Raw genomic sequence first — 9,668 nt, 5'->3', positions numbered from 1 at the left:
TGAAACTACCGCAGGAACAGGAAAATATGTACCCATATACAGAATTGTGCCCCAGTACCTATTTTATATATATAAAAAATTAATATAAAATATCTCAAATTTACATTTGATCACGCTGTGTGCGTAATAAGGTGCAAAAGATTAGAAAGTGCAAAAAAAACTGTGTTAAAAAATATATATTGTAGCATTAAATCTGTGAACAATCATATCACACTTCCAAAATATTGTGCAAAATACGCAATAGCAGCTATCAACAAAAATTATATTGTAACATTAAATCTGTGAACAATCATATCACACTTACAAGATATTGTGCAAAATACGCAATAGCAGCTATCTACAAAGCTAAACCAAATCGTGCACAGGGACAATTCTAACGAAAGTGCAATATATTAAAATAATTAGCACCCCGTATCTATAAGAGGTGCCAGAGTGCCTAGTGCCTGAAACAATGTGCAAATAGCGGACAAATGTCCACACACAGCGGTGTAGTGCTACAGGAAAATACCGCAGCAATTACCTGGGGGTGTATTGGGTCCTGAGCCTGCCTCTACATCAGCTCTAGACTAAAGCCTATTGTAACTTACCAGAGGCAGGGATGACCAGGTGGTCTGTCAGTAGGCTGATATAATACACTGCTAAAAGGATCAAATGTTTAAGTCCCCTTGTGAGACTAAGGCTACTTTCACACATCAGTATTTTTCCGTCAGGCACAATCCGGCGAATTTTGAAAAAACGGATCTGGCAAAAGTTGGCGCCAGATCCGTTTTTTTTCTCATAGACTTGTATTAGTGGCGGATTGTGACGGATGGTCTCACGTTTCATCCATTTTTTCCATCAAAAACTGTTTTTCCAGTGGCCGGAGAAAATGGACATGGTAACGTTTTTTGTATCCATCGAAAAAACGGAAAGCGACAGACAGCAACATTGACGTCCGTCGTTTGCTGTAATGGAATGCTATGGCACCGGATCCGTCATGTGACGGAATCTGGTGATTGATTCATTTTTGTTAAACTGAGCATTCTTTTTCCATTCTGGTCTCTCTCCCCCCCTTAGGATCCAATTAACCACATCAGCTAGTCGGAATCCGTCGCATCAGTTTTTCACAATTTGTGACGGATCCGTTTTTTTCCAAATTCGCCAGATTAAGCCTGACAGCAAAAAACTGATGTGTGAAAGTAATAAACGTAAAAAAAATCTTTTATTTTTTTTTTAAAAAACGGAAAAACCTCCCAAATACTAGTTGTTACACTGAACAAGCAAACCCTACCAAAAAAGACACATTTGTTATCACCACATCTATAAGGGCTCTACTATAAAAGCATTTCATTACACTGTCAAAATTGCTGTTTTTGTTCATCTCCCATCAAAAGCTATTTTTATGCTAAAGTTGAAAAACATGAAAAAAAATGTAAATTTGTTGTTTGTCAACTCCATACCCCAAAAAGTATAATAAAAAGTGATCAAAAAGTAATATGTACCAGAAAATAGGTAGGTAGAAGGCATAGTCTCTCAAAATATGCATACCTAAAAACAAATGATTTTATTTGCAAACAGTGCATTTATTGTACAAAACTAATAAAACATAAATAAACCTAGAAAAATTTGGTAGTGATGTAGCACTGTTTCTTCATTCGATCGCATGACTGGAAAACCATGACAACGGTATAATCATTTCTGACAGGTGAGCGGTGATTGTGGCTTGCAATCACTAAACATGCGGAACATCTCTGACATGTTTGTTTCTATTGGATGTTGACATTTTAACTACCTACCTGGCCAGAAACTAACCACCCTTGGATGAAGTATTTCAGTGTGAAACGCGCGTCGGGTGTGGTGGGTCCCTGGAGCCGCCTGTTGAGGTAATTTCATGTGTCGGTCTATTCCAGGAAATCATTGTATGCTGCATTTGCACTGGACACTATTATGTCTATAAGGCCTCTTTCACACATCAGTTTTTAGCCGTCAGGCACAATCCGGCTAATTTTGATAAAAACGGATCCGTTGCAAATTGTGAAAAACTGATGCAATGTATCATTTTTGTGCTGGATCTGACTTTATTTTTTTTTAACCTGGGGATAGAGTTTGGACTTCCTGTTCCGGGAGGAGAGAAAGAGAGAGAGAGAGATTTTCCAGAATGGAAAATGCATGATGTCTTTAAAAAAATGGAATCGGTCTCCGGATTCCATCATTTCACCTCACGTTTCAACAGTTTTTCACTGGATCCGTCACTGGGCGCTAATACAAGTCTATGAGAAAAAAGTTGCCGCCGAATCTGTTTTTTTAAATTTGCCGGATTGTGCCTGATGGCAAAAACCTGATGTGTGAAAGGGGCCTAAGCTGGATGATATTCAGTTATATGAAAAAGTTTGGGCACCCCTATTAATCTTAAGCTTAATGTTTTATAAAAATTGTTTTTTTTTGCAACAGCTATTTCAGTTTCATATATCTAATAACTGTTGGACACAGTAATGTTTCTGCCTTGAAATGAAGTTTATTGTACTAACAGAAAATGTGCAATCTGCATTCAAACAAAATTTGACAGGTGCATAAGTATGGGCACCTCACCAGAAAAGTGACATTAATATTTAGTAGATCCTCCTTTTGCAAAAATAGCAGCCTCTAGTCGCTTCCTGTAGCTTTTAATGAGATCCTGGATCCTGGATGAAGGTATTTTTGACCATTCCTCTTTACAAAACAATTCCAGTTCGTTTGATGGTCGCATGGACAGCCCTCTTCAAATGATCCCACAGATGTTCAATGATATTCAGGTCTGGGGACAGGGATGGCCATACCAGAACAGTGTAATTGTTCCTCTGCATGAATGCCTGAGTAGATTTGGAGCGGTGTTTTGGATCATTGTCTTGCTGAAAGTTCCATCCCCTGCGTAACTTCAACTTTGTCACTGATTCATGAACATTATTGTCAAGAATCTGCTGATACTGAGAGGAATCCATGTCTCCCTCAACTTTAACAAGATTCCCGATGCCGGCATTGGCCACACAGCCCCAAAGCATGATGGAACCTCCACCAAACTTTACTGTGGGTAGCAAGTGTTTTTCTTGGAATGCTGTTTTTTTTGCCGCCATGCATAACGCCTTTTTGTATGACCAAACAACTCAATCTTGGTTTCATCAGTCCACAGGACCTTCTTCCAAAAATAAATTGGCTTCTCCAAATGTGCTTTTGCATACCTCAGCCGACTCGGTTTGTGGTGTGCTTGCAGAAATGGCTTCTTTCGCATCACTCTCCCATACAGCTTCTCCTTGTGCAAAGTGCGTTGTATAGTTGACCGATGCACAGTGACACCATCTGCAGCAAGTTGATGCTGCAGCTCTCTGGAAGTGGTCTGAGGATTGTCCTTGACTGATCTCACCATTCTTCTTCTCTGCCTTTCTGATGTTTTTCTTGGCCTGCCACTTCTGGCCTTAACAAGAACTGTACCTGTGTTCTTCCATTTCCTTACTATGTTCCTCACAGTGGAAATTGACAGGTTAAATCTCTGAGACAGCTTTTTGTATCCTTCCCCTGAACAACTATGTTGAATAATCTTTGTTTTCAGATCATTTGACAGTTGTTTTGAGGAGCCCATGATGCCACTCGTCAGAGGAGATTCAAACAGGAGAACAACTTGCAAGTGGCCACTTTAAGTAGCTTTTCTCATGATTGCATACACCTGGCTATGAAGTTCAAAGCTCAATGAGGTTACAAAACCAAAAAAAGTGCTTTAGTAAGTCAGTAAAAAGTAGGTAGGAGTATTTAAAACAAGAAAATGATAAGGGTGCCCATACTTATGCACCTGTCAAATTTTGTTTGAATGCAGATTGCACATTTTCTGTTAGTACAATAAACCTCATTTCAAGGCAGAAACATTACTGTGTCCAACAGTTATTAGATATATGAAACTGAAATAGCTGTTGCAAAAAAAACAATTTTTATAAAACATTAAGCTTAACATTAATAGGGGTGCCCAAACTTTTTCATATGACTGTATATGCCTTCATCTATTAGCCAGCCTCTCATTATTGCCAACTCTGAAATTATGTATTATTTGGCTGATGTCTGCATTAATTTAGACATCAGCACAGACGATGGGGCATGGTTTAGTGATTTCCTGACTTATGCATTATGGCCTCCTGTGCAATAACTTTTATTGTATGCATATAATCAATCATTTAATATTATTATTCTTCTTATTATATCCCGTAATACTCATACTAATTTACATATGGATTTATTCTGTGATTGGTGGACAATGTATTTACAATGATTAGAAGCAATTATTACTGCACCGATATTCTGTTATTAAGCACATACCCAGTTTACAAACTCTGAGTGTACCCACCTACTGCCTCCACAATGGTTTGTCTCTCTTCTTTTATGTTTTTGTATATACAGCTCTGGCAAAAATTAAGAGACCACTGCAAAATGTTCAGTCCTAGGAATACGGACATCGCATAGCACTCGGACCAGTATTCATCTATGGGGCAGCTTACATCACTGTGTTTTTCCTCGGTCGTATTGTACGTGCGAGTGAAATCGCAGCATGCTGTGATTGTCACCGACACTGACCAGCGTGTTAGAGGCACAGCGTGTGATGTCCCTACCATGCATCCCCACATGCTGATGTCAGCTTGTGGCCCTCATCAGTGCAAAGTATGAGAACTGATTTGGCAAGTTGAAGAGGAAATTTGCATATTAAATTTCCCAGAGGAGCATTGCACGGCAAATAAGCCTCCTTACCTTGACAAGCCAGAGCTGATATGAAACTTTACCCCTTAAGGTACCTTCACACTCAGCGACGCTGCAGCGATACAGACAACGATGCCGATCGCTGCAGCGTCGCTGTGTGGTCGCTGGAGAGCTGTCACACAGACCGCTCTCCAGCGACCAACGATGCCGAGGTCCCCGGGTAACCAGGGTAAACATCGGGTTGCTAAGCGCAAGGCCGCGCTTAGTAACCCGATGTTTACCCTTGTTACCAGTGTAAAATGTAAAAAAACAAACAGTACATACTCACCTTCGCGTCCCCCGGCATCCGCTTCCTGCACTGACTGAGCGCCGACTCTAACAGAAGAGCGGTGACGTCACCGCTGTGCTGTACTTTCACTTTATGGCCGGCGCTCAGTCAGTGCAGGAAGCGGACGCCGGGGGATGCGAAGGTGAGTATGTACTGTTTGTTTTTTTTACATTTTACACTGGTAACCAGGGTAAACATCGGGTTACTAAGCGCGGCCCTGCGCTTAGCATCCCAATGTTTACCCTGGTTACCAGTGTAAAACATCGCTGGCATCGTTGCTTTTGGTGTCAAACATGACGATACACGCCGGTCTGACGACCAAATAAAGTTCTGAACTTTAATCAACGACCAGCGATATCACAGCAGGATCCTGATCGCTGCTGCGTGTCACACTCAACGATATCGCTAGCCAGGACGCTGCAACTTCACAGATCGCTAGCGATATCGTTTAGTGTGAAGGTACCTTTAGACCTCAGTCTAGAGCCTCTCACCCAGCCAAATCAGTTCTCATACCTTGCACTGATCAGGGCCAATAGCCCGAAACACCGCGTCAGCGAATTGAGATTCTGAATTTGCTTTTTATCCTAAATCATATTGCAAGACTCCTTAAAGGGTTGATTGTGACTTGTAGGATCGCTACTTCCAACACATGATGCTATAGAGTTCAAGTCCTCTTTCTCTCTGAAGAAGCTATTTGCATAATGTCTATTGATGTTCATTTTCTTTGTTTTTGATTATTTTAAAGTGACATTAAGAGTAAAATTTTCATTATATCACACAATTTGTAACTGTGTTGTATTACATTCTATATTTGGATAAGTAAATAATTTTAAAACAAACCAACACAGCGTCACAAGAGTGATTAAAAACTGCAGTAATGGTATGTGCACATATTCAGGAATGGCTCAGTATTTGCTCAGGATTTGGCGCAGGTGAAATCTGCACCAAATCTGCATCTGAGGTCACTGACAGGTCACCTGCATTTTTAGGGAGTTTTTTACATGCGTTTTTGATGTGTTTTTTCAATGCATGCGCTTTATTGGTCACTTGAAATAAAGCTAATTGAAAGTTGGCTTTTGGGAAGGAAAAAAAAGTGGTTTCCCGTTTGCAGATATATTTGGGGTAAGTTTCCACGGTCAGTAAACGCTGCAGGTTGGATGCTGCGTACATCTGCATCATCCAACCTGCAGCGTCCAAGCTGTTACAGCATAGTGGATGGGATTTCAAGAAATCCCATGCCCACTATGCGTGCACCGATGCCCGAGGCTCACCCGCAGAAACGGACATGCGGCGCATCTTTCCAGACCGCTACATGTCTATTTATTTATTTGTTTATTTATATAGCTGTGTAAATTACCCCTTCAATGTCATTAGATGCGGTAAAACCACGTTACCATCCTAGTCACATGCGTATTAAGTGCGGGAACACAGCTTACTACGCATGTGTACTAATTAAAAGTAATGGTGAATCTTGTGACACAGCCAGAAGTACATGACACAGGAAGTGGAGGAAAGCACAGAGAGAGGTCCCATCCTGTTTAATAAATACTAATTTTAAAAAATGGTGTGAGGTCCCCCTATATTTTTTAGGCTAGTTTGACACTAGCGTTCGGCAGGGCTGCGGACGAAAGCTTTCTTCCTCTGTGAAGCCCCGCCCACTGCCGTGCCTCTTCCTTTAGCTTTGCCTACGTCTGCATGCGTCCTGAGTACCCTATCTTTAATATTGGGTACGCAGGCCTTGCGGATGTATGCGGATGCCTCTGCATGCGTCGTTTTGAAGCTGCACCGACTGCAACAAATTTCAACATGTTGTGTTTGACGCAGGTCAGCGCAGCATTAAGATAATGCAGTTTTACCGCATCTAATGATTGTGAATGGGGACATGCTGCAGTCTGGAAAGATGCGCCGCATGTCCATTTCCACAGGGCAGCCGGAGGTGTCTCAGGGTATGTGCACACGTTACGGATTTTGCTGCGGATCCGCAGCGGACTGGCTGCTGCGGATTAGCAGCAGTTTTCCCAAAGTTTCCAGTACCATGTAAACCTATGGAAAGCAAAATCCGCAGTGCACATGTTGCGGAAAAAAACGTAGCGTTGTTTATTCGCCAGCATGTCAATTCTTTGTGCGGATTCCGCAGCGGCTTACACCTGCTCCATAATAGGAATCCGCAGGTGTAAAACTGCAGGTGGAATCCGCACAAAATCCGCAAAAAAATTGCGGTAAATCAGCGGTAATTCCGCAGGTAATCCGCAGTGCGGTTTACCTGCGGATTTACCAAAATCAGTCAGGAAAAATCCGCACCATATTCCGCAACGTGTGCACGTGGCCTCAGGACGCATAGTGGAGATGGAATTTCATGAAATCCCATCCACTATGCTGTAACATTTGGCCGCTGCAGGTTGAATACGCAGCGTCCAACCCGTAGCGTTTACTGACCATGGGAACATACCCTTAAAGGGAACCTGTCAGCAGGATTGTGCACAGTAAACTACACACAGTGTCAGGTCGGCGCTGTTATACTGATTAAAATGATACCTTGGTTGATGAAATCCATTTTGTGGTTGTTTTGTAATCTATATTTTTAGTTTTGAGTCAATGATATGCCGGTGCTGCGGTGTGGCCTTTGGGGGGGTATTTATGTGGTGTTCTGATCAGATATTCATAATGCAGATTGCTTATAGGTCGCTCATCCCTCAGTGATCTGCCCCCTAGTTTATGCAGCGCCCCAGAGTCCTGGTCGTTGCAGTACTGTGGCTCCGCCACTATGGGGAGCTATGGTGCATCCGATGGCACTGAAGGAGTTCATCTGATCAGGTATCACAGACACCAATACATTTCACAGCCGGGCCTCCGGGGGGAGCTAAGGGTGCTATTCATTAGGCCACTCCCCACCATAGTGGGTAAACTGGGGGTCAGGCAGGAAGTTAGATGAGAAAGCTGACTGGGTTGGAACCAGGCAACACCTTGTGGCAGAGGGTGTTGTAGGGGAAGATACAGTAGGGTCTCTGTCAGGGGTGGGATCCTGACAGAGGCTTGGCAACGAGAACGAACGTAACGGGACCGTGCCTGCTCCGGGTAGCGGCGGTGCCCAAGAAAGGATTAGAAGAGAGATAGATTGTGCTGAGTGAGAAACGGGATCACGCAAAGGAGAAATACCAGTAGGAGTTGTGCTGTAAGACCGAAGCAACATCCTACTGAGGCGCACTACCGGTGGCCGGAACGTCGAGGGAGTAGAATAACATTCAGCTTCAAGCAATACTCCAAACAGCGGCAGGACAGTCAGTCTCAGGCGGGCTGTCTAACTCAAATCACCTATGAAGTCTTGGGAGGCAATTGTGGGAGAGGGGCGTCTCTAGGGTCCCGGAAGAACTCCAGGCCTACCCGTCAAACGGGTGCCGCTCCTACCCGAACCTCAGGGAGGGACGGAGGATTAGCAGAACATCATCTAGTCGAGTTGTGAGGGAACATCAGAAACAGACACAACAGTTGTGGGGTACTTTCCGTAAGCACAGCAGGGAAGGACTACAACACATAGCGCTAGGGGGAAGGCATAGATTTCCTCCTGTGAAGAGAACTCTGGAAGTGCCATTGGACCGGCCGGACTTGCGCAGCCTGGCGAGCCGTATTCTGGATTGAGGACTCAGATCTTCAGTAAAGAGGTAAAGAGACTGCAACCTGGTGTCCTTGTTATTTATCGCGACCTGCACCCCACAACTGCACCGTTACAACACCTCTTATTTCACCGGACGTCCCCCACTGACAGACAGGGCCACGGACCGGGTCTAGCCACCGTGACAACCCCAGGACTGAGACCTAGAGGCCCGGCTCCAGGTACCCCTAGGCCCTGCGGCGGTGTGGGGGCGCTCCAACTTGGCGTCACGAACAGGATCTACTTAAGCCTGAAGAATCAGGTCATGTGTGCCTTGGAACTGTGATTTATCGTGCTTGGACTGTGCTTTATTACAAGGACTGTGTGTTGCCACTTGCCGCCAGAAGTTCCCGCCAAAACCGCCGCCATTACAGCGCTAAGGAGAGCGCAGGAGAAGAAGAAGGGCGTGGAAGTGGGCGTGAACAAGCTGAAGAGAGCGAAAGACAATTGCAGCGCCCCAGAGTCCTGGTCGTTGCAGTATCATGGCTCAGCCACTAAGGAGGGCCATGGTGCGTTCGATGGCACTGAAGGAGTTCTCTGAGCAGGTATCACAGTCACCAATACATTTCACAGCTGGGCCTCCGGGGGGAGCTAAGGGTGCTATTCATTAGGCCACTCCCCACCATAGTGGGTAAACTGGGGGTCAGGCAGGAAGTTAGGAGAGAACGCTGACGGGATTGAACGGAGCAACACCCTGTGGCAGGGGGTGTTGTGAAGGGAGAGACTGTAGGGTCTCTGCCAGGGGTGGGATCCTGGCAGAGGCTTGGCATTGAAAGAACGTAACGGGTCCGCGCAGGCTCCTGGAAGCGGCGGGACTCAAGAAAGGACTAGAAGCGAGATAGATTGTGCTGAGTGAGAAACGAAATCAAGCGAAAGGAGATACCAGTGAGGGTTGTGCTGAAAGAGGCAGCACCTTACTGAGGCGCACTACCGGTGGCCGGAACGCCGAGGAGGTAAAGAGTTTCAAGCCATACCTCAGACCTACGGCAGGGCAGTTAG

The sequence above is a fragment of the Ranitomeya variabilis genome, chromosome 4 (genome assembly GCF_051348905.1).
Source record: "Ranitomeya variabilis isolate aRanVar5 chromosome 4, aRanVar5.hap1, whole genome shotgun sequence".
NCBI lineage: Eukaryota > Metazoa > Chordata > Amphibia > Anura > Dendrobatidae > Ranitomeya > Ranitomeya variabilis.
This window is presented reverse-complemented; position numbering follows the sequence as displayed.